Source organism: Elephas maximus, chromosome 14 (genome assembly GCF_024166365.1).
Source record: "Elephas maximus indicus isolate mEleMax1 chromosome 14, mEleMax1 primary haplotype, whole genome shotgun sequence".
Classification (NCBI taxonomy): Eukaryota; Metazoa; Chordata; class Mammalia; order Proboscidea; family Elephantidae; genus Elephas; species Elephas maximus.
Genome location: NC_064832.1, coordinates 29201821 through 29226169, shown reverse-complemented (window position 1 = coordinate 29226169; position 24349 = coordinate 29201821). Strand labels below are relative to the sequence as shown.

Below are 24349 nucleotides of genomic sequence, written 5' to 3'. Positions count from 1 at the left end.
ACACCAAATGCATCACGATAATCCAACTCTGCACGGGGCAGAAATGAGACGTCAGAAAATTGAGGACCATTAAAAGGTACACAGGCATACCTTGTTTTACTGCCCTTTGCTTTACTGTACCTCGAAGATATTACATTTTTTACAAATAGAAGGTTTGTGGCAACCCTGCGTTAAGCAAGTCTATTGGCGCCATTTTTCCAACAGCATGTGCTCACTTCAGGTCTCTGTGTCACATTTTGGTAACTTTTGCAATATATTCCAAACTTTTTATTATTATTATATCTGTAATAATAATAAAAGTTTGTCCAAAGTTTTTATTATTATTATATCTGTTATAGTGATCTGTGATCAGTGATCCCTGATGTTATTATTGCAATTGTTTTCGTGCACCACAAACAGTGCCCATACAAGACAGTGAACTTAATGGATAAAATGTGTGTTCTGACTGCCCCACTGACAGGCCTTTCCCCTGTCTCTCTTCCTCTCCTGGGGCCTCCCTATTCTTTGAGGCATGACAATATTGAATTTAGGCCAATTAATAAGCCTACAATGGCTGCTTGTGTTCAAGTGAAAGGAAGAGTCAAATGTCTCTCACTTTAAATCCAAAGCTAGACATGATTAAGCTTAGTGAGCAAGGCATGCTGAAAGCTGAGACAGGCCGAAAGTTGGGCCTCTTGCGATAAACAGTCAGCCAAGGTGTGAATGCAGAGGGAAAGTCTTGAAGGAAATTAAGAGCGCTACTCCAGTGAACATATGGATGATAAGAAAAAGAAACAGCCTTATTGCTGATATGGAGAAAGGTTTAGGGGTCTGGATAGAAAATCAAGCCAGCCACGACATTCCCCCTTAAGCCAAAGCCTAACGCAGAGCAAGGGCCTAACTCTCTTCAGTTCTGTGAAGGCTGAGAGAGGTGGGGAAACGGCCCAAGAAAAGCTGGAAGCTAGCAGAGGTTGGTTCCTGAGCCTTAAGGAAAGAAGTGTCTCCACAATGTAAAGTGCAAGGTGAGGCAGCAGGTGCTGATGTGGAAGCTGCAGCCAGTTACCCAGAAGCTCCAGCTGAGGTAACGCGTGAAGGGGGCTGTGCTGAACAAGGGATTGTCAGTGCAGACCAAACAGCCCTACCCTGGAAGAAGATGCCATCTAGGACTTTCCTAGCTAGAGAGGAAGAGTCAACGACTGGCTGCAAAGCTTCAAAGGACAGGCTGACTCTCTTGTTAGGGGCTCAGGAGCTGGTGACTTTAAGTCGAAGCCAATGCTCATTACCATTCCTGAAATCCTAGGGGCCTTAACAATTACCCTAAATCTACTCTGCCTGTGCTCTATGAATGGAATAACAAAGCCCAGATGACAGCGTGTCTGTCTACAATATTGTTTAAGGCCACTGTTGAGACCTACTGCTCAGCAAAAAGATTCCTTTCAAATTATTACTGCTCATTGACAATGCACCTGGTCACCCAAGAGCTCTGATGGAGATGTACAAGGGGATTAACGTTGTTTTCATGCCAGCTAACCCCTGGGGGTGCAGTGGTTAAGAGCTCAGCTGCTAACCAAAAAAGGTCAGCAGTTTGAATCCACCAGCCGCTCCGTGGAAATCCTATGGGGCAGTTCTGCTCTGTCCTATCTGGTCACTACAAGTTGGAATTGGCTCAACTGCAATGGGTTTGGTTTTTTTTTAATAATACAACATCCATTCCGCAGCCCATGGATCAAGGAGTAATTTCGACTTTCAAGCCTTAGTATTTAAAAAATACATCTCCTAAGGCTATAGCTGCCATAGATTGTGATTCCTCTGATGGACCCGGGCAAAGAAAACCTTCTGGAAAGGATTCACCATTTTAGATGCTATTAAGAACATTCATGATTCATGGGAGGAGGTCAAAACATCAACATCAACAGGAGTTTGGAAGAAGTTGACTCCAACCCTCATGGATGGCTTTGAGGGGTTGAAGACTTCAGTGGAGGAAGTAACTGCAGATGTAGTGGAAACAGCAAGAGAACTAGAATTATAAGTGGAGCCTGAAGATGTGATGGAATGGCCGCAATCTCATGATAAAACTTTAACAGATGAAGAGTTGCTTCTTATGGGTGAGCAAAGAAAGTGGTTTCTTCAGATGGAATCTACTCCAGGTGAAGATGCTGTGAACACTGTTGAAATGACAACAAAGGATTTATAGTATTACATAAACCTAGTTGATAAAGCAGTGGCAGGGTTTGAGAGGATTGACTCCAATTTAGAAAGAAGTTCTACTGTGGGTAAAATGCTATCAAACAGCACTGCATGCTCAGAGAAATCTTTTGTGAAAGGATGAGTCAATCGATGTGGCAAACTTCATTGTTATCTTATTTTAAGAAATTTCCACAGCCACCCCAACCTTTAGCAATCACCACTCCATCAGTCAGGAGCCATCAACATCAAGGTAAGACCCACCAACAGCAAAAAGATTATGACTCGTTGAAGGCTCAGATGATGATTAGCATTTTTTAGCAATAAAGTATTTTTTAATTAGAGTGTGTACATTTTTTTAGACATAATGCTATTGTACACTTAATAGACTATAGTATAAACGTAACTTTTATACACACTGGGAAACCCAAAAATTCGTGTGACTTGCTTTATTGCGATATTAGCTTTGTTGCAGTGGTCTGGAACTGAACTCACAGTATCTCCGAGGTATGCCTGAAGAATTAATTTACATTTATTCATTCAAAACATATTTACTGAGCACCTACAATATGTATCGAACTAGGAAATACAAAATAAATAACCCTCAAAGGGTTCACCATGTAATGAGAGACACATACACATAAAGAGTTATTTCAAAATGCCAGAAAAGGCCCAAGAAGCTAAAATGAGGGAGAGAAGATAGAGTGTATACAGATGTACATGTGGATACCGAGATAAGGAGAAGGTGGACTGTCATCCTATAAGACAGGCACTGCAACAATGGGGAAGGGGGCAGGAAGTCAACACCAACAACAAACTGAAACAAAAAAGGAGGAAAAGCAATAAACAGATATGAATGAAGAAAATTTTCTTAATCAGGAAAAAGATCTAACCCTGATCACTGAAAGGATTTTTTTTCTAGATGAGATTGACTAGGCAAAATTCAGTATGTTTTGTGGCTTTTAAAAAGAAACAACCTTTCCTTTCTCAAAGTACATTCCAACAAAGTGACCTAAAAAAAAAAGACAAAAATCAGGTTGCCTTTGTACCTCCGCAAAACTAAATGCCATAAGACTATGCAGAGTTCTGAGAGGGAAAGGCTATAACCTCATAGTTAAATGCCTATTCAATATATCCTTGATTTGTGAACAGATTGTATACTGATTAAATATTTAACGAAAAGATCTGATGTAACCATGCCCACGAAGAGCTAAATAAAACAAATGCTAAAAATCAGAAATAGATCTTGAAAGGGAGCCTTGATATTGTTGTCAGGGAATGTGGGAGGATGAACATCCACAAATAAAATTCATTCATATGGGAATAAAAATAAGAATTCAACTTAAGAAGTTAAACAGAAAAATTACCTCAAAAATCTCCAAGAAAAGAAGAAAATAATAATGTTAATGGTAAAAACAGCATCCCACATTATAGGGTATAACTACAACTACACAAACCCGTTAACCCCGTGGCTGTCAATTTCAACTCATAGCAACCTTGTAGGAAAAGCAGAACTGCCCTATAGAGTTTCCAAGGCTATAATCCTTAGGAAGCTGGCGACTACATCTTTCTCTTGCAGAGCGGCTGGTGGGTTCAAACCACCCATGTTTCAGTTAGCAGCTGAGTGCTTTAACCACTGTGCCACCAGGAATACACAAAAGCAAACAAAAAAACACAAAATTTTTACACAGAAAAAATTATTTTTAAAAAGCTAACAGTGGTTGCCTCTGAGGTGGCTGGCTTATAGATGCCTAATTTTCTTTTTCTTCCTTCAACTTTTCTGTTTTTTCCAAAGTTTATGTAACAGACCTAGCAAATGCTTTTATAATGAGAATATCTCTCCTAAATGAATAAACAAATCACTGTTTTTTAAAGTCCCAACTGCAAGATATCCGATCATCGTGTCTTTTCAAAGCATTAACCAAACAAATACGATTTCTGTTACTTTGGCTATGAAGTTTCATAAGGAGTAGTTCTTGGCTCAGATTCTGGTGTAAAAGCCAAGAAAGATTGTTCAGCTCCTGCTCCCAAGAAACCCAGGCAGATTTTGGCAGCATTCCCTCTCCTCATACACAATAAAATATTTCATATTCCTAATTTATGTGTGAGCACCCTTGAAGACGGTCCAAAGTCAATCACTCAAGTGAGTCATCTGAACATGTTCAGTGACATAACAGGAGTGTTGAGGGGAAAAAGCTTGGGGAAGAGGTCATTTGCGGCATTAAATGCCCTCATTATCCCACTTAAAATATTTTAAAGGGGAATAAATATGTCCATCTGTAAGTGGCTAATGAGTATTTTCAGCTCTTTATGTCTAACCTCTAACTGTGCCATTCAATAATACTTCTAATTTCCCAAGAAAGTTTAAGAAGTGCAAATATATCTCTTAAGCCAAAAGAGAAATCTCATCATTTCCACAGGTCAGACCATAAAAGGTATTACCAAACAGCTCACTCATTTAAGAAAGCTGACTAAAAATGAGCCTTTGTTTCCCTTCAAGTAAATTTATTTTGCAAGCGACAATGAGCCAGAGAGGGAACTTTCCAAAATTCTTTCTTGGAGCTTGTTAATTTAAACTTCAATTCGAATAAAAAAAAAAAATTAAACATACTATCACTTTTTTTTTAATTTCAGAAAAGTTCAGGAAGGAGCATTTTAAAAATCTGTACTCTGAATAGGACTCACAGGTAGAAATAAATGCAATCAAAATACATCTATGGCATTTAAGTCAATGGAATACCCAGCCAATGCGGGAAACAACTCAGCAGCTCCTCAAACAGTTGACCATAGAACTACCATATAACCCAGCAATCCCAGTTCCAGGTATATATCCAGAAGTGAAGGCAGGAACGCAAACAGAAACCTACACACCAAAGTTCACGGCAGCACTTTTCACAACAGCCAAAAGGCGGAAACAATGAAATGCCCATCAAAGATCAATGGGTAAACAAGATGCGGTATATACACAAAATGGAACACTACTCAGCTGTAAAGAGAAATGAAGTCTTGATGCGTGCCACGACATGGATGAGCCTTGGAAACTTACACGGAGCAAGGTAAGTCAGTCGCTAAAGGACAGATACCATACGATCTCACTTAAAAGAAATAACTAGATATATAGAAACCTAAGGTTATTAGTGGTTACCAGGAGTGGTAAGAGGGGAAAAGAGGGAGCATTTGCTGAGAGGTCACAGAGTTTATGTTAATGGTAGTAGAATGGTTTGGAAAAGGATAAGGAGAACGGTTGCACAATTTAAAGAATGTAATCAGTGTCACGGAATTGTGCATGTAGAAACTGTTGAGATGGACTATGTTTTGTTGTATATAAATATACATTTTTCACCACAATAAGATTTTTTAAAAAGTCAAGTTTTTAAAAAAGTCAATGAGATAGAAGTTACACGAGTGTATAATTTGTCAACATTCTTTCAACTGTTCTCTTAAAATGGATGCATTTTACTGTATGCACATTTTAAAATAAAGTACACCTAAAAGTTTTACTGTACTTGCTTTCTCCAAGAAGGTCTCCCTCTCAAAAAAAAAATCATAATTTAGAGTTGCCTTCACTTTTTTTTCCACAGAGAACAATAAATTACAAAGCATAGCATTTTAGTTATATATGTTATGACATCAAATCCATTATAAAAGTATTATATGTCAAAGTATTTTTCAATCAATATCTTCCATCCTCCAACTTTATTTTCAATATATAGCCTAAAAGTAATTAGAAGGCACTCCAACTGAATTTTATGCTTGAAACTCTATAAACACAGGGTTTCACTGTCTGAAAATCAGCAGACAGTAAGGTATAAATGAAGACCTCCACTGATGATCTTTTTCATTCATAACTAAGAATGACTTTGTTTAAGTTTTATTTTATTAACAAGAGTTTCAGGGAGAGGCATTTCCAGAAAGTGGACAATTTATACAGAAATGGAAAACCTGAGAAGAGTTGTTTACATATCTTCATTCTTCTGGAAGCCTTGATTTTACCTACATCAGAATAAAAACTCTTCTATAAGAAAACCCATGTCCCTTGGGATTTGTTCTTTAATTCCAATGCACTGTAACTCCTGAAAGAAATGTTAAAATAGAATTAATATATGAAGTTTAGGAGGACATACAACTACTGGTTTATTTCTTGTTATCTAAGGACCTACTAGACTAATGTTCCAGAAAAAACAACTACTAACTTCTTTCTTAGGTTCATAGTAATGTTTCTGTTGATGGCTTCAGTCATTTGTCAGAGTTAAAATTTTCTACTCTTATTAACTACTAATGATTGTCAGTGAATGATAATTTCATATTAGAATTTCATAACTCCACATTCATAGCAGAGATCTGCAGCCAAGTCAATATTCTCAAAAACTGATAGCTGTCAGAAATCCAAAATAAAATTTTAAAAAATTCCTAGAATCAAATGAGAATGAAAACACATCTTACCAAAACCTTTGGGACACAGCAAAAGCAGTGTTCAGGAGACAATTTATAGCAATAGGCTCACACACCAAAAAAGAAGGGCAAAAATCAAAACATTAACCCTACAACGTGAACAGATAGAAAGCAGCAAAAAAAAAAAAAAAACCTCTCAGTCACCAGAAAAAATTAAATAATAAAGATCAGAGCCAAAATAAATGAGATAGAGAGAGAGGAAAAAAAAAAAAAAATAGAATCAACAACGCCAGAACTTGGTTCCTTTGAAAGGATCAACAAAATTGACAAATCACTAGCCAAACTGACAAAAGAAAACCAGGAGAGGACGCAAATAATCTGAAAAAGAAGTGAAATGGGTCATATTATAATGGAACCAACTGAAATAAAAAGGTTTAAAACAGAATACTATGAGAAATTATACTCCAACAAATTTGAAAACATAGAAGAACTGGTCAAATTTCTAGAAACACACTACCTACCTAAACTAACACAAACTGAGGTAGAAAATCTGAACAGACTGATAACAAAAGCAGAGATTGCAGTGGTAATAAAAAAAGCTTCCAACAACAACAAAAAAAAGGCCTGGCCCAGATGGCTTCAGTGGAGATTTCTACCAAACATTCAGAGAAGAGCCCATACCAATGCTACTCAAACTATTTCAGAGCACAGAAAAGGAAGGAATACTTCTGAATTCATTCTATGAAGCCAATATAACCCTGATACCAAAGACTCCACAATAAAAGAAAATTACAGACAAATATCCTTCATGAACATAGATGCAAGAATGCTCAACAAAATTCTAGCCAATAGAATTCAACAGAATATTAAAAAAAATAATAATACATCATGGTCAAGTGGGATTCATACCAAGTATGCAAGAATAGTTCAACATTAGAAAATCAGTCAATGTAATCCACTACATAAATGAAAGAATCACATGACCATCTCAATCAACACAGAAAGGGAGGTGGGATCAAGATGGCAGAGTAGTCAGATGCTTCCTGGTCCCTCTTACAACAAACACCTGAAAAAACAAGTGAAGCGATTATGTATGACAATCTAGGAGCCCTGAACATCAAAGACAAAGTTGAGGAATTGGACTACGCAGTGGGGGAGGGAAAGAAGGTTCAGAAACAGTGAGGAGTTGTCAGGCTTCACCTGGCAGGAACCGGCACGCTGCAGGCTGGATCAGCTGGCATGTGTGGTGAGGCAAGCAGTGGTACTCAGGCAATGTTTTTCACACGTTGAGAGAGACCGAGCAGCGGAGAGTCTACTCAGGCCTCCAGAACCAGTGAAAAGTGGCGTTCAGTCAGCAAAAGATAAGTACATGTGTCTAACTTACCCCGCGGATCAAAAAACCCCCCCTTAGGAAGAACCTCTCTCCCATTTACCTGCCCCCTCCCCACTCTGCACTGGGTCCTGGGCTAGCTTCAGCAATTGTCACATCCCCTGGGCCAGAAGTAGGACCTGTCATGTGCCTGAGCAATTCTCCCGGGTTTGGAGAGGGAACAAATGAACACACAGAAAAAGATAATCTGCCAGCTTCCCTAAGCTGGGAACTCAGGGCAGTCACAACCCCTTTGCCTAGGCACAGGCATTAAGGTTCCACAGACTTTGAACGCCTTTTGCCCCTGCATAGACCTGTGTGGGCCCATTTCAACAGTGTAGGCCCTCATTAGCACAGTACAACAGGGTATATACCTGAAGCCTATTTTCAACTGTGTCGGCTATAAGGTGGAGTGGCAGATTCATGACATTTGACACTGCTCTGTGCATTAGCACGGTCTTGCTTATCCATATTAGGGACCTGAGAACTGGTGGCTCCACCCATGCTACATAGACACCCATGACAGGGGTCCAAGAATAAGTGATGCCTCCCAGTCCTTACAGCTAACAGCATTGGGTGCCCATAGTGTGGCTTCAAAATCCACCTACCAATGTGCTGTAGGTAAAAAGGACATGTTTTTTTCCCAGACACTCAGGCAGCCATTAGCCCCCTGCCTTGCTCAGCGTATGACCCCCTACTACAGCCAGATACCTGTGCCTACTCCAATCACCTTGGCCCATCTAGGACTGTAGGTAAGAGCCTGTACTACACACTCAATGACTGACTACCTGGATACCTGAGCAGAATCCATGCAAGAAAAGTAAATGGGTTCCTGGGCTCACATACCTAGTAACAGCTTTAACCACCTGGTGACAGGACGTGAGAGCTTCAAAGGAGCCAATAATCAAACTAGGTCACATGACCAGCCTATTTTGGCATATCAAAACAAAACAAGAAGCTAGGACACAGTAAGCAAACAAAATATAAATAAATATGATAACTTACTGATGGCTTGGAGACAACGGTCAATATCAATCAATGCAGAAAAGGCATTTGACAAAGCCCAACACCCACTCCTGATAAAAACTCTCAGCTAAATCAGAATAGAAGGGAAATTCTTCAACATCATAAAGGGCATTTATAAAAAACCAACAGCAAACATTATTCTCAATGGAGAATGAAAGCATTCCCCTAGAGAATGGGAACCAGACAAGGATGCCCTTTATCATGACTCTTATTCAACATTGTATTGGAAGTCCTAACTTCAGCAATAAAACAAGAAGGGGAAATAAAGGGCATACAAACTGGTAAAAAATATGATCCTATACATAGAAAATCCCAAGGATTCCACAAGAAAGCTATCAGAATAGAAGGATTCATAAAAGTAGCAGGATACTAACAAAAAACATATAAAAATCAGTTGGTTTCCTATATAGCAGCAAGAGAACTTTGAAAAAGAAATCAGGAAAACAATACCATTTACAATAATTTTTTTTTTTACAATAGCCCCCCATAAATAAATAAATAAATAAATTTAACCAGGGACATAAAAGACCTATACAAAGAAAACTACAAAACACTGCTGTAAGAAACCAAAAGAGACCTACATAAATGGAAAAACATACCATGCTCATGGATAGGAAGACTCAACATTGTGAAAATGTCAACACTACCCAAAGTGATCTACAATTCTAATGCAATCCCAATTCAAATTCCAGCAAAATTCTTTACTAAGATGAAAAAACCAATCACCAACTTAATATGGAAAGGAAAGAGGCCCCAGATAAGTAAAGCAACATTGAAGAAGAAGAACAAGGCAGAAGGCTTCACATTACCTATCTTGGAACATACTACACAGCCATGATTATCAGAACAGCCTGAGATAGGTATGCCAAGAGGTGTCGGAGGGTATAAGGGAACACACACACTGGAAAATATAAGTTTGCTGGTGGGTATTTCTACATACATGATTATAGGTGTGACTCATATAGAGCACACAAGGGGTAAAGTCAGGGAAACCTCTTAGATATAACCATAACCTCACAAGATGAAGTTCCTAGGCTAGAAGATAAAGGATCATAAACTCAGAAGACACCTAGGTCAACTGGTACAACATATAGTACATAAAGTCAGCGTTCTGCATCCTACTTTGGTGAGTAGTGTCTGGGATCTTAAAAGCTTGCAAGCAGCCATCTAAGATACAACTATTGGTCTCTTCCTGTCTGGAGAGAGGGAGAGTGAAGGAGGAGAAAGACTCAAGGAAGCAATCAGTCCAATGGACTAATAGACCACAGGAACCATGGCCTACATGACCCTGAGACCAGAAGAACTAGAGGGTACCCAGCTACCATTACCAACTACCACACTTGCTGGTCTGACAAGAGACTGGAGGAACCCCTGAGACTACAGCCCTAAGACACCCTTCTGACGTAGAAATGAAGCCACGCTGGGAGACCTCCTCCTAGCATACAACAGACAAGCACATAAGATAAACAATAACACCCGGGAGGAAAGTACTCCTTAAAACAATCAAGTATAAGATGAGAAGGCAGGAAAGGGTAGATAATCAGGATGAAAGAAGGCGAAACCAGAGTGGAAATGAGGAGAGTGCTGACACATTGTGGGAAATGAAACCAAGGTCATGAAACACTTTATGTAAACTATAGAATGGGAAACTAATTTGCTCTGTAAACTTTCACCTAAAGCACAGGTGTGCGAACACAGACACAACAAATACCTGATAACTGTAATCGAAGTATCAGATTTCACCGAAATTCACAAATGGTAATTCTTTACAATAGCATTATCAGGCGATACTTATAATTCATTTTTTTATTCAGTCTTTCCCATAAGCACATAAATACTTACACATAACAATCTTCAAATTTTGGTTAGATACTGGTGTTGGTAAGGCAAGGGTTAAGTTATAATGTGAAATATTACCTATTTCATAGCCATGTTAGCCTGTTTATGAACTGTTAATCTACAAAAATATTAACATGGGAGAGTAGAGGTGTGATTTAGATGAAATATCTCTTATCCTATAGACTTCCAGGGTTGATTCAGTTTTTCTGGCTGGATAGGTTAATATTCCCTTTCATACTTCCAACATTGGAAGCGACTGGATGAGTTTCTGCTAGAAATTAAAGACATATGAGTCACAAAGCTGGGAAGTATATCGTCTCATTTACAAGCAGTAAAGATTTCATTTTAAAGCAATTTTAATTACTAATCAATAGGTATGACCATAATCAATAGGCATGTTTATATAGTTTAAATAGATTTTTCCTTGGGAAACCCTGGTGGTGTAGTGCTTAAGAGCTACGGCTGCTAACCAAAAGGTCAGCAGTTCGAATCCACCAAGCACTGCTTGGAAACCCTGTGGGGCAGTTCTACTCTGTCCTATAGGGTCGCTAAGAGTTGGACTCAACTCGATGGCACTGGGTTTGGTTTGGTTGGTTTTTTATCAGCTAAATATTATCTTTAAGTCATAGTATAAATATATATGTACATGTACATGTACATGTAAAACAGACATACGCGTCTCACATATGGAAAATTGTCCAAACTATGCCACCTTCATTCATTCAAAAAACATCTATCAAGCACCTATTATATGCCATTTAGAAGAGCCTTAGTGGTGCAATGGTTCAGCTGCTAACAGAAAGGCTGGTGGTTTGAACCCACCCGGTGGCTCTGCAGAGGAAGACTTGGCAGCCTGCTCCCGTAAGATTACAGCCTAGAAAACCCTGTAAGTCAGTTCTACTGGGTCACACAGAGTTGGTCTGAGTCAAAAATCAACTCAATATCACTCAACCACAACATATGCCATTTAGGCCTCCTCAAAATCATTAAGTTTTTAAAGTATGATTTGAAGTATTTCTTGATCAAAATACTTGATACTTGAGCTATCACTGAAATCCCCTCAGGTAAGTGTATCCTGAGTATTGTTTATTTCTATATTCGTTATTTCATTACATATGTTTACTGCATTCCTAACTTTTAAATTTTATATGCTGGCACTTTAGAGAAACTTTTAGGGCCAGTGTCATTAAACTTCATTGGGATAGACATACTCTGAGTTTTTCAAATAGACCAAATTTTCTCAAATGGGTCTTACTACACATACGTAAATACATCCTTCCTCTGAGTTAAAGTTGATACCTGACTTCGGAATGTTGCAGATAGTCAGGATACCTCGTCTGTAGACTGCACCTTTCATCTCCACCCCTTGGGATTGCCAACTTATATCGTGGTCTTTTCTTTTTCTCTTAATAGTTAGGCCTATTCTGTACCATGTTTACTTTGTTCACTTGTCACAGTTCATGCAATTCTATGTCAGGCTATCTCTTTCTCATAATGAAAAACGTTGTGTCCCTAAACCCCTTTCCTTTCCTGGATTAAAAAAAAAAAAAAACTTGGAAAAATTACTCAGTTCAATTTTTGTGAATCAAAGAAAGAGTTTAATCCTCATTTATTAACTTCTTTTTTTTTTAGGTATCTGCTATGTGCCAAAGCAAACAGTTAAGCGTGCCACTACTAGCCAAAAAGTTGGCAGTATGAACCCACCCAGAGGCACCTCAAAAGACTGGCCTGGCGATCTGCTTCCAAAAGATCACAGCCTTGAAAACCCTACAGAGCAGCTCTACTCTGTACACATGGAGTTGCCACAAGTCAGAATCTATCCGACAACAACTAACAATAACAACAACAATGTGCCAAACCAAACCCACTGCTGTCGAGTCGATTCTGACTCATAGCGACCATACAGAACAGAGTAGAACTGCCCCATTGAGTTTCCAGGGAGCGCCTGGTAGATTCAAACTGCTGACCTCTTGGTTAGCAGCCATAGCACTTAACCACTACATCACCAGGGTTTCCAACAATGCACCAGAGGGCTTGAAAACCTATGGAGCGCAAGTATACTCCACACACATGTGGTGTCCATAAGTCAGAATCGACTCAATGGCAACTGGGCTAGATCTCAGGAATGACCGACAACCATAAAAGCAATGGCTAGAAATATTCTGTCATAAGGACAAGAAAAATCATAGATTTAACATGAGATTGGATCTCATACACACAGAGCAATCAACTTTGGAAGCTCCTGAAAGTACCTGGAAATCCTATTTACAAGTATCCTTTCAATCATCCACCTACTTCTTACTAAACTTGCTTTTCTTCAACAACTGATATTCAGGATAAATAAAAACAATGTCTTCTTCAACATAACAGTTTTTATATTTAGTATCATCACTTAACACTAGAATGATTTCCTAATATTTTTTAATGTGGTGCTGGTTTTTCTATAATGTGAGTCAAATATATTCTTAAGCTGTAATAAAAGCCAAACCACCCTTCATTCAATGGTTTCCTGGGTAAAATCGGTTCCAAATTCCCAACAACCCACTTACAAAGCAACTTCTGAAATACAACACAGTTGTAAATTGAGGATGACTTTTTCTTTATTTCCATAGTTGCATTCTCAAGGACTGCAACTGTGCCGTCACTAAAGTAACACCAGTGAATTACAAGTTTAAAATAAAAATTATTCTGAAGATTGTGGAGATGTATGCAAATTTTCCAAAAGTCCAAGAAGGAATGGATGTGGGAAATTCTGCAAAGAAGTGAAAATTGGTTTATGGTATTATTTCTATTGTATTTACTTTTGACTTTGAGTGCAAGATGCTGGTCCAAAAAAGGCTTCCACAGGCCAGCTGAGCTTCTTCTTATACGTAGGCCAACAGGCTAAAAAAAAACCCCACAAAATCCACAAAACAAAACCTGTTCTACAGGCTTCTGTACACGTAGAAGAAATATTAGATAAAGTACAGCCATTTTACATTATGTCTAGGGTACAAACCCTTTTAACATGTTTACTGACACTCTGCTGAAGTTTCCATTTCAGCTAAGTTGTTCTGTCTTAAAGGATTCCCTTGAATCAACAACTAAGGACATATTTCCTGATGGTGGCAGAGAGTGGATTAGAAACTTTGCTTAGTGTGGTGCATCTTTATGCAATGACTCAGTTTAGGAGCTAACAATATATACTTCCTTCCTCTCACAGAAGAATGACTGCATACCTTCTATCCATGCCTTTAAAAAGATACATAAAAGCGGCATACAATATCTGTGTTAAGACTGTAGAAACAAAAGTTTTATTGGAATGTAAATAGCTATTTTAAGATTTTCTTTTTCTTTTCTCTGCTTCATTGCCTTATATATACATATACATCTGGTCATAACAGTTCTTCAACAGAACAACAGTATATGTGATGGGGGTAAGAGCAAAATAACTGCTTTATTTGTTAAGATAGAAATTCACATGTATCATTTTGTCCCAAATGATACAACGGTCTAATGCTTATTTTCATTACAGAACTCCAAAATAATCAGATGTCACTTACTGGATTTAAGAGAAGCATTTAACACTTAAATTATAAAAAATGGTATCATTCATATTTTTATTTCAGTTATGAGAGAATGCTGTCAATTTGCAATAATTTCTAATACAAACATAGCAATAATTTTACACACTTAGAATATTCAGAAAGAGATAACTTGAGTTTTCATGCAGTTGAAAGAGAAACATGCCATTATTTTATTTTTGGAAACGCTTTATAAATAAAAACCCATGTCCAAAATAAGATATTCCATGGACACAGAATACTTGGTAACAGTTCAAGTGCCTCAGGCAACAGAAAAGTATTGTTTTGTAGTTGTTTTTCAAACCTCTCCTAGTAACAGAGTTCATCATGCTCAAAGCAGCAAAGTAACAATGTGGTTTTAACTGAACATACAAGCAACAACTGTAAAACCAAAGTTTACCATATTAATTTCCTTTATATGAAGTGGTATGGACAACCTAGTTGATACTCACCAAGGTTACAGAAACACCCAGGCTTGTCTAAGACACAAAAAGCCGACGCATGGTGAGGTGCTGAAGACAGCTCTCTTGGTTCCTAAGCACTTTAGGTGAAGTAGCCTTTGTCTTCCATTTAATAGAGCTTGCCTCCTATTACCAAAGCGTGGCAGAGACCTTCCACAATTCTGTCTTGACTTTCTGTGTCTCTCTTTGAGGAAACAGTTACCACCGGAAAACTGTTAGCAGAAAATGATCACTTGAACACTCACACAGAGCAGCTGTAAATTTCCACTCTCTCTGCTTGCTCTCAGATTCCAAGCCTTGCTTGTCTCTTCATCTGTCACAGGCAGTTCTGTTTCTGGTCAAACAAGCTTGCTTCTGCATTCTCCCTCTCGCTAACACACTCTTCTGGACGCATACAGCACAGTCACACAGTCAGCCCAGCTCCCTCCTTTTCTGCCTCCTCCCAATCGTGCAATGTCACAAGAATGTGTATAAAGCAATTAAGCTGAAGCAAAATTAAATCGCAGGGCAAAAAAAATCTAAAAACAAACAAAATTTTTTTCTCACCACTGTTTTTCCCCTGAAGTCCTATACTTGTTCATGCCTGGGGTTTGTCAGCTGATTAAACCGGACTGACCATCTTGTTTAAAAATGTAAATAAAGGTTTCTAACAAAGGCGTGTTGATCATAACATTCATCTGCTAATATGTGAGCTCCTCAGGGAAGATGCTATTCCCAAACATAATAAGAACGTGTAGCAAGTAAATACTCAAGTATTAGGAATTTAATCTTGATATTTAAAAAGCAAGGAAGATTTTTAAAATTAGAGTATTCATAATTTAATTTTGACATTGTAATTTTATAAGAACCTAATGTATTTTTCAATATGGTGTATTTTTAAACTTAGAACCAACATTTGTAATTATATAAAAGAGAAAATTATAAAGAATATATAAAAATATCGACACCGAAAGTATTAGAGTACCTTATATCATTTATATGCAAGCCAAATTATTTCATTTAAAAGCAAGTTTTTTCTCCCTCAGTATTATTGGTCGGGGTGCATAATACCTCTTCAATAAGAATTAAAGAGGCTAAAGGCTATAAAAATATTATTTCCTCATTATTATTATACCCATATAACTATGGGGTAATCTATTATAATGGGGTAATAAAATTGTGGATCTCTCTGCAAGGTTTGGGGGTAGAAAGCTGAGTGGGATTGCCTCTGACAGGCTCAGATGGCATTTGCAAGATTCTTTGGAATTAGGAAGCAATGTACCTAGCCTGGAAGGTGCCCTGGTGGCACAGTGGTTAAAGTGATTTACGGCTAACTGAAAGGTTGGAGGTTCAAAACCACCACTGGCTCTGAGGGAGAAAGATGTGGCAGTCTGCTTCTGTAGAGATTTACAGCCTTTGAAACCCAATGGGGTCACTGTAGTTGGAATCAACTAGACGGCAGTAGGTTTGGTTTTGGTTTGGTACCTAGCCTGGAACCCTGGTGGCACAATGGTTAAGAGCTCAGCTGCTATCCAAAAGGTTGGCAGTTCTAATTAACCAGCTGCTGCTTTGAAACCCTATGCGACAGTTCTGCTCTGTCCTATAGGGTCACTATGAGTTGGAATTGATTTAATGGCAACAGGTTTGGTTTTGGTTTTATGGGTACCTAGCCTAAGGAACCCTGGTAGTGCAGCGGTTAAGCACTTGGCTGCTAACAGAAAGGTCTGCAGTTCAAACCCACCAGCAGCTCCATGGGAGAAAGAAGTGGCAGTCTGCTCCCATAAAGATCACAGCCTTGGAAATCTTGGTTACTTCTTAACACCGAGACAAACAAGTATCAAAGATAAAATACTAGTCTTCCAATTATTCCTTCAATTAATAATTCTTTAAAAAAATCAGAGTTTTAACATTTCACCAAAGAAGATATACAAAAGGCCAAGAAGCACATGAAAAGATGTTCAACGTCATTACCCACTGCTGTCTAGTGATTATGACTCATAGTAGCCCCATAAGACAGAGTAGAACTGCCTCATAGAGTTTCCAAGGCTGTAATCTTTACAGAAGCAGACTGCCACATCTTTCTCCCGTGCAGCTGGTAGGTTCGAATGGCTAGCCTTTCAGAACACTTAACCACTGTACCACCAGGGCTCCTTTCAATGTCATTGTTGTTGATGTATGCCGTCGAGTCAATTTCAACTCAAAGTGACGCTACAGGACAGAGTGGAACTGCCCCCTAGGGCTTCCAAGGAGCAGCTGGTGGGTTCAAACTGCTGACCTTTTGGTTAGCAGCCTGAGCTCTTAACTACTTTGCCACCAAGCCTCCTCAATGTCATTAGGGAAATGCAAATCAAAACCACAACGAGACACCACATTACCACCACTACCAAAAACCAAACCTAGTGCCATCGAGTTGATTCCAACTCATAGCAACCCTACGGGACAGAGTAGAACTTCCCCATAGAGTTTCCAAGGAGCGCCTGGCGGATTTGAACTGCCAACCCTTTAGTTAGCAGCCGTAGCACTGAACCACCACGCCACCAGGGTTTCCCATTACCACCACTAGGATGGCTATTACCAGGAAAATGAAAAATAACAAGTGATGGTGAGGATGTGGAGAAACTGGATCCCTCACCCATTGTTAGTGGGGACTGTAAAATGGTGCAGCTGCTGTGGAAAACTGTGGCAGTTCTTCAAAAAGTTAAACATAGAATTACCACATGCTTAAAATTAAACATGTCTCCAAGGAAGGAAGACAGGCCTTAAATCAGTGACCTCTGCTTCTACCTGAAGAAATCAAAAAAAAAAAAAAAAGAAACAATAAATTAAACCCAAAACAAGCAGAAAAGAAACAATAAAGAGGAAAAAAAAAATCAATGAAATTTGAAATAGAAAAGTCAATGAAACAAAAAAGCTGATTCTTTGGAAAAAGAAAATCAATAAATTTGATAAGACCTCTAGCAAGACTGAGGATTTGCTCCCACCCTGGGGAGCATGGGGAAGGTAGGTCTTTCTCTTTTTTTGAATATTATAAGTTCATAAATTTTTATATAGTCAGTATGTTTTACTCGATTACAGGCATTATTCTTTTTGATGCTGTCCTAGCCTGGGTTCCCCATAGAACAGGGGGTTGAGCAGAAGGCTTATAGGATATTATCTTAAGAAATCCAATCGCAAGGAGCAGTAGTGAGGGAAAAGGGGAGTAAAGCAAAGGGGAAGGAAGAGTCAGTATGACATTGCATTATTAAGGGGCCACTGGCTTAATCTGTTGCACTGCACCTCCTAGAAGGCATATAAAATGCATCTCAGGACCACCCCTGGGGGCCGGAAGAGGAAGAATTTATCCACTAGCTCCCAATCCTCTGCTGCTCAAAGGACTGCCCAGCAGGGCATTAACTCCCCACATTTGGGTTTTAACTCCCCTGTACTTCAGGGCTGCACATGAATGGGTCTGGGCACTGGGTGGGTCTCATGGCAGTGTCAACTGAGAAGCCCTGGGGCAGGAGGCAAGGGGCATGCAGAATAGGCAGGACATGAAGCTCTGTCAGGTTATGCCTGCAGAGAGCTAAAATCAGACAAGTGACTCCAAGAGGATCTTCAACGCACTTAAGAGGTATCTGAAGCAGATGCTCGATTTTAACCAGTGGGAGCCCCTTCAGGATGGGTCCTGTGTCCTTGTAATACAATCTCATTAGTCTTTGAACTTCCCTTGCTTTCGGGTTCAACAAAATGTCCCTGGCTCTCCTTGTTATTTACCCTGTCCCAGATCTGGAATGAGTCATTTCTCCAAGAAGCCCTGGTTCTTTTTAATGAAGAACAGTATTTAGGAAAAATTTGGGTGCCAGGGGTACTCACTACTACTGGGATGTCACTGCTTCTAGACATTTCAGTGGACAGTTAAGAAATTGATTTTTTTATAATCATTAATTTGTAGTAATATTTTCTGTTACAACCAGTCATTACACAGTTTTTACTTTACTTGATTTTGTATGTATATTACACTAAAAATTCTGGATCTACTAACACATTAATGTAATGATGTAGTTGTTTTATCCTTCCACATACCTAATATAGATTCAAAATAACAATATCAAATTACTAACAATAAAACTATTGAATGAACTTTAAAGAATTCTTTGCAGTTAACTTCTAACTTGACTTTTAATGTAGTGGTAAGGCACAATGAGAGGCTCACCCTATGTGGTCCTAGAGATTGACTATGGAAAGAACAACTTCAAGTCTTCTATCAAGCTTAGTTTAAGGCATTAACTGAAAGGCTGGGTGAGATTATCTGCACTATTTTTTATTTCCAGAGTGTGTATAACTGGATTCCTTCAGTTACATTTGTGTATTCTTGTAATACTATTCCATCATCCGACTTGGTTGCACACCATTCACCCATACCCTTTTCTCAGATTTACGCTTTCAAGAATAGTTCTACGTAACATCAGGCAAATTTTCGAAATATGACCAACAGTATGCTCACCCTTCGTCAAACCTGTTTATCTACTGCATCCAGCTCCAAGATTCCTGTTGGGTGCTATTGGGTAGATTCCGACTCATGGTGACCACATGCGTGACAGAGTATTTTCCACTGTCACATAGTGTTTTTCAATGGCTGATTTTTCAGAAGTGATTGCCAGGCCTTTCTTCCTATGGGTGGACTCAAACCTCCAAAAAAAAATTTTTTTTTTTTTTTTTACATGCTTCTTAATCACATTTGAAGTAGCTCCTTATGGTCTAGCATCCTATGGCTCGATTATAAGTTCAACTGCCCCAAACGTATCTAATAAATAAGGCAAAAGGAAAACAGGACACTAGCAATAAATATGGAGCCCTGGTGGCACAGTGGTTAAGAGCTTGGCTGCTAATCAAAAGGTCAGCAGTTCAAATCCACCACCTGTTCCTTGAAACCCTGTGGAGCAGTTCTACTCTTTCCTATAGAGTCGCCATGAGTCAGAACCAGCTCGACAGCATCTAACAGCAAGCAGCAGTAAATACACCCACATGAAAAAAAGGGAGACATCGATGTATAATATATACTATAACCTGCTGGACAGGAAGAGCAAGGCTCCCTTCGTGGGAAGGAGAATGGGTTCCTTAGTTACTAAACCGGTTGCTCCTGGCTGTAATCTCTGGGACAATCTCCCCTGTCAACTGTCCTCCAAAATCACGTTAGAGCAGAGCAATGTGGATGGTTTCCTGACTGGGAGCTTTACTGCTAAAGTAGTTACTTGTTTTGGGGCCAGTTTAGGGGCTTGGAAGTTGCCAGGGGCTGGGAAATCACAGGCCTTTATTTTTCAGGCTTTAGTGACAATACAACTACCTCAGACTCTCAGTCGGCTTGTAATCAATTTGCCTTTTGTCTTCTGCTAATCAAAGCCAGAAATGAATGAATCTGAATCCGCTGTTGTGATTTTGTCTCCAGTTGGCCTCATTGCTCAGCCCATTACTCAAGACCCCAGCTAAGCAATATGGTTAGCAGCCGAGAGCATTAACTGTTTGCACCACCTAGGGCCTCAAATGTTTTTTATACCCAGGTTTTAAAAAAAAAAAAAAAAATCAATTGCCTTTGAGCCAACTCTAACTCATGGCAACCCCATGAGCTGGATGCAGGGGCCAATCTACAGAAAATAGTGCCTACGGCAATTAGTTTCAAATTGTGAAACTCTCTCTCACATTCCCCAACAGCCAATAGAAACTGCTCATTAGCACCCCTCTTCAAGCAGTGCCCAGGACACGCGCCCTACCTGCCATACCTTTGTCATGCCTCTAATGTGCTCCAAAGGTTTTTCAATGGCTGATTTTTTAGAAGCAGATCACCGGGCCTTTCTTCTGAGGCACCTCTGGGTAGACTCAAACCTTCGACCTTTTGGTTAGTCGCTGAGCACATTAACTGTCTGTACCATCCAGGGACTCCAAACCTGGGTTGACTTGTTACCTCTCTCAGGCTTCTCCTGGGTTCTAATCACAGCTTCCACACACCTTCTTCCTCCCTGATCTTGCTCATACTAATTTAGCTCAGGACTGGGACCACATCAGAGAGACAAATAGGCAGGTACAGTGTCTAGAAGCTCTTAAGCTCTCAGACTGTATACCCCCTATTAGCTGTCCTTTGCCATATAAGCTCATTCTTTGTCTTCTACTCAGAACTGACTTAACTCTACCCAGGTAGAATTTTGAAAAACCACATATTCCCCACTTCTGATTCTAATTCATTTGCCTGTTACTTTGCTCATTTACAGTAACATTAGCATGGGGAGGTTGGCTTAAAATGATGTCTGGAGGATCCTAACTGAGACTTCTGTTCCCCATGACTGGACCTTACTCATATCCTTGGATCACTCAGCATTTCTGACTGCAAGAAGGCAGAAATTTTACAGCTTCCTTTCCTCATCTTGCCTGCACCTTTTAAAAACACCTCTAGTCAAGTACACTCATTTATTACTTAAAACAATAAATTCCCATTTATCAGTTCTACTCATCACTCCACTTCCCATTAATACACGTCCTTCTGTATTTCTCAACTCCCTATAGAAAAGGGTCAGTCTCCATATTTTCCCCACATTCATCGCTCCTGATCCATAACCCTGTAGTTGTCAAAGCAAATAGCAAAGTTTGTTTTTATGTTTGTTTTAATGATATGTCTGAGACTGGTAAGCAGTCCCTGGGTGGTGCAAATGGCTAAGTGTTTGACTACTGGCCCAAAGGCTGGAAATTCTAACGCACCCAGAGGCTCCTCAGAAGAGAGGCCTAGCGATACGCTTCCAAAAGGTAACAGCCTTGAAAACCCTATGGAGCAGTTCTACTCTGCACACATGAGGTTGCCATGAGTCAAAATCGACTCAACAGCACCCAACAATAAGGCTGGTAAGGGTGCAACAAGACGAGAACTCCAGTACTTGGTTTCAGTATAAATTAATGTCTCTGCAGGAGCACTGACAATAAGCTACAAAAGCTCCAAAATATTCATATACCTTTGTACTTAGTAACAGTATCTAGAAATTTATTCTATGACAATAATAATAAACATGCAAAAAGCATACAGAGTAAAGTTCATCATATCACTGTTTTGGTAAAAAAAAAAAAAAACCAAACAGAAACAACTTAAAAGTCTAAAACCATGGGATTGATCACACTTAATCACAGCAGTACATGTGGCATGGACAATGAGCAACCAAAGCAGATGTCCTACCAACCAGCACAGTTATAGGCCATAAAGAACCTGTACGGTGGTCCCTGCAGGCTGAATCCATTCATCCCTGGAATATCAAGGTCATATTCTTTAAGAATATTCAAAGGTGGCTAACTGCCTCTACAAACAGCTGCCTCCTTTGTCATGAAACCAGAAGAATTGGATGGTACCCAGCTACCATTACTGAACATTCTGATCAAAGATTTCACAAAAGAATCCTGATCAAAGGGGGAAAAATATAGAACAGAATTTCAAATTCTCATGGACTCTAGACTTTCTAGAGCCCTGGAGGGTGGAAGAACCCCTGAAACTATTGCCCTGGGATAATCTTTAAACGTTAAGCCAAAAAAATCCCCTGAAGTCATCTTAAAAACAAACAATAGTTTACTTAACTAGTAAAAAAGGTCTGCATTGAGTATTACGCTTTTTTAAGAACTACCTATATGGGATCAAATTGACAACAGCAACTCGAAAGGTTAGATAAGAACCTTAGGGTACATTGAGTTTATGTCAATGGGGCAGGAACATCTAAGAAAAGGAGGGTGAGAATGGCTATGCAACTCTAAGAACATAATCAATGTCACTAAACTGTTCATGTAGAAACGTTGAATTGGCCTATGTTTTGCTGTACGTACTCTGAACAACAACAAAAGCCTGATTTAGCCTCAAAGAGGAGAGGCAATTTGGAGGAGAACTGAGGCACCCAGCTAATAGCCAGCATAACTGCCAAACATGTAAACAAAGCCATCTTAGACCATCCAGTCCCAGTTGAGTTGCTAGGTGACTGCATCGGCATAAGTAACCCCAAATAATACCAGCAGAAAAATCACCCAGCTGAGCCCAGTCCAAAATGCAGATTCACAGAACTGTAAGCAAGTAATGGTTATTGTTTTAAAACACAAAGTGTCAACGTATGGTTTGTTAAACAGCAACAGATAACTTGGACATCATCTGCAACTGTTGTGAATACTGTGTTAATTCACAAATGTCTCCAGAACCACAAATTAGAAACAAAAACAGAAAGAAAAAAAGGGGTGGGGGGTACTTGGCAGGATTGGGAAACAATATTTGGTTAAGAAAGGACCAATTGAACCCATGCTCTCTGAGAGGTGGAGCTTGACAGTTCATTTGTGTTCTCTCTTATCTACACATATCAGCTAATCAAATTTTTTCTCCCTCTTAAGTAGTGTCTTTTTCCAGGATCTGCAGGGGCCCAACCCATAAACCTTCACAGCATTTGGACTCAGCAGCCTTTTGTTTTGAAGATACAGGGGGAAAATGTGGGGACTTATGGGTGTTAATCATGAGACTGAATGTTTAGAGTTGCAGATGCATCGTGCCAGTGCTGAGCAATGGATCCCAGATGAGAAAAACTCCCACATAATCTTAAATAAGTTTTTTTTTTTTTTTTTGTAGTTGTGATGTGCAAAGCCCTCTAAAGTGTGAGGATCCAGGACAAAGTCCCCTCTTGTCTCATCTAATGACAACACTGTGCTGCCCCCAGTTTGAGGGAAGTGGTTGAGGCCGTGTTTGGGGATTTGCCTACATCAATTGTTACGTGATGTTACAGTTCCTGAATTGTGACTCAGGAAATGTGGCAATAGGTATTGAAATTTAAAATACACCTATCTCTTAATGCATCAGTCCCACTTTAGGGAAAACATTCTATAGAAATAAAAGCACCAATATGTTGAGTAGTTGTGCAAGGATTGGAGTCCTCGTGGCATTGTGCTTATGCGGTCAGCTGCCAACCAAAATGTTGGCAGTTTGAATCCACCAGCCACTCCTTGGAAACCCTATGGGGCAGTTCCACTCTGCCCTAAAGGGTTGCTATGAGTCAGAACTGACTTGACGGCAGTGTGTTTGGTTTTTTTGGTTTTTGTGCAAGGATGTTCATCATAAATATTGATTAAAGGAGAAAAAGTGGAAACAACTGAAACATTAATAGGAAGATTGAGAAATAAATCATGTGAACCCATCATAGCAAACATTATGGAACTGTTGAAAATTCTGTCATATCTGTATCTATTACTTTGTAGAGATTTATTTACTCTTTCATCCATTAAATATTTACTGAGCATCAACTATGGGCCTGGCACTATTCTAAGTGGACATAACAGGGAACAAGACAGGATTCATTGCTCATGGATAAGCAAACAAATAAATACATAGCATGTCAGGTGGTGGTTAATGATATGAAAAATAATGAATGTGGTCAGCAGACAGTAGGGAAGGAAGTGAGGAAAAGAACTGTGTGGCTGTCTGGATGAAGGGCTAGCTAGACAGAGTAAACAGCAAGTGAAGAGGCCCTGCTTCAGGTGTGTTCTTCGTGTGATCCAGAAACTTTAAGGAGAGTGAGGGGGCG

General features: G+C 39.3%; 1 protein-coding gene across 10 annotated transcripts in view; it reads right to left on the bottom strand.

Moving 5' to 3' along the window:
- Positions 1-24349, bottom strand: part of CAB39L (calcium binding protein 39 like) — a 194438-nt gene that overhangs the window by 111427 nt on the left and 58662 nt on the right. Inside the window, exon 1 of one of the 10 annotated variants that reach the window (XM_049853034.1) lies at positions 14805-15529. The exons of 8 other annotated variants lie outside the window; for them this stretch is intronic. The gene's annotated coding sequence lies outside the window, so the exon portion shown is untranslated. Of the gene's footprint in view, positions 1-14804; positions 15530-24349 lie in introns of those variants that run through there. One more of the 10 variants, XM_049853025.1, reaches the window with a different exon arrangement.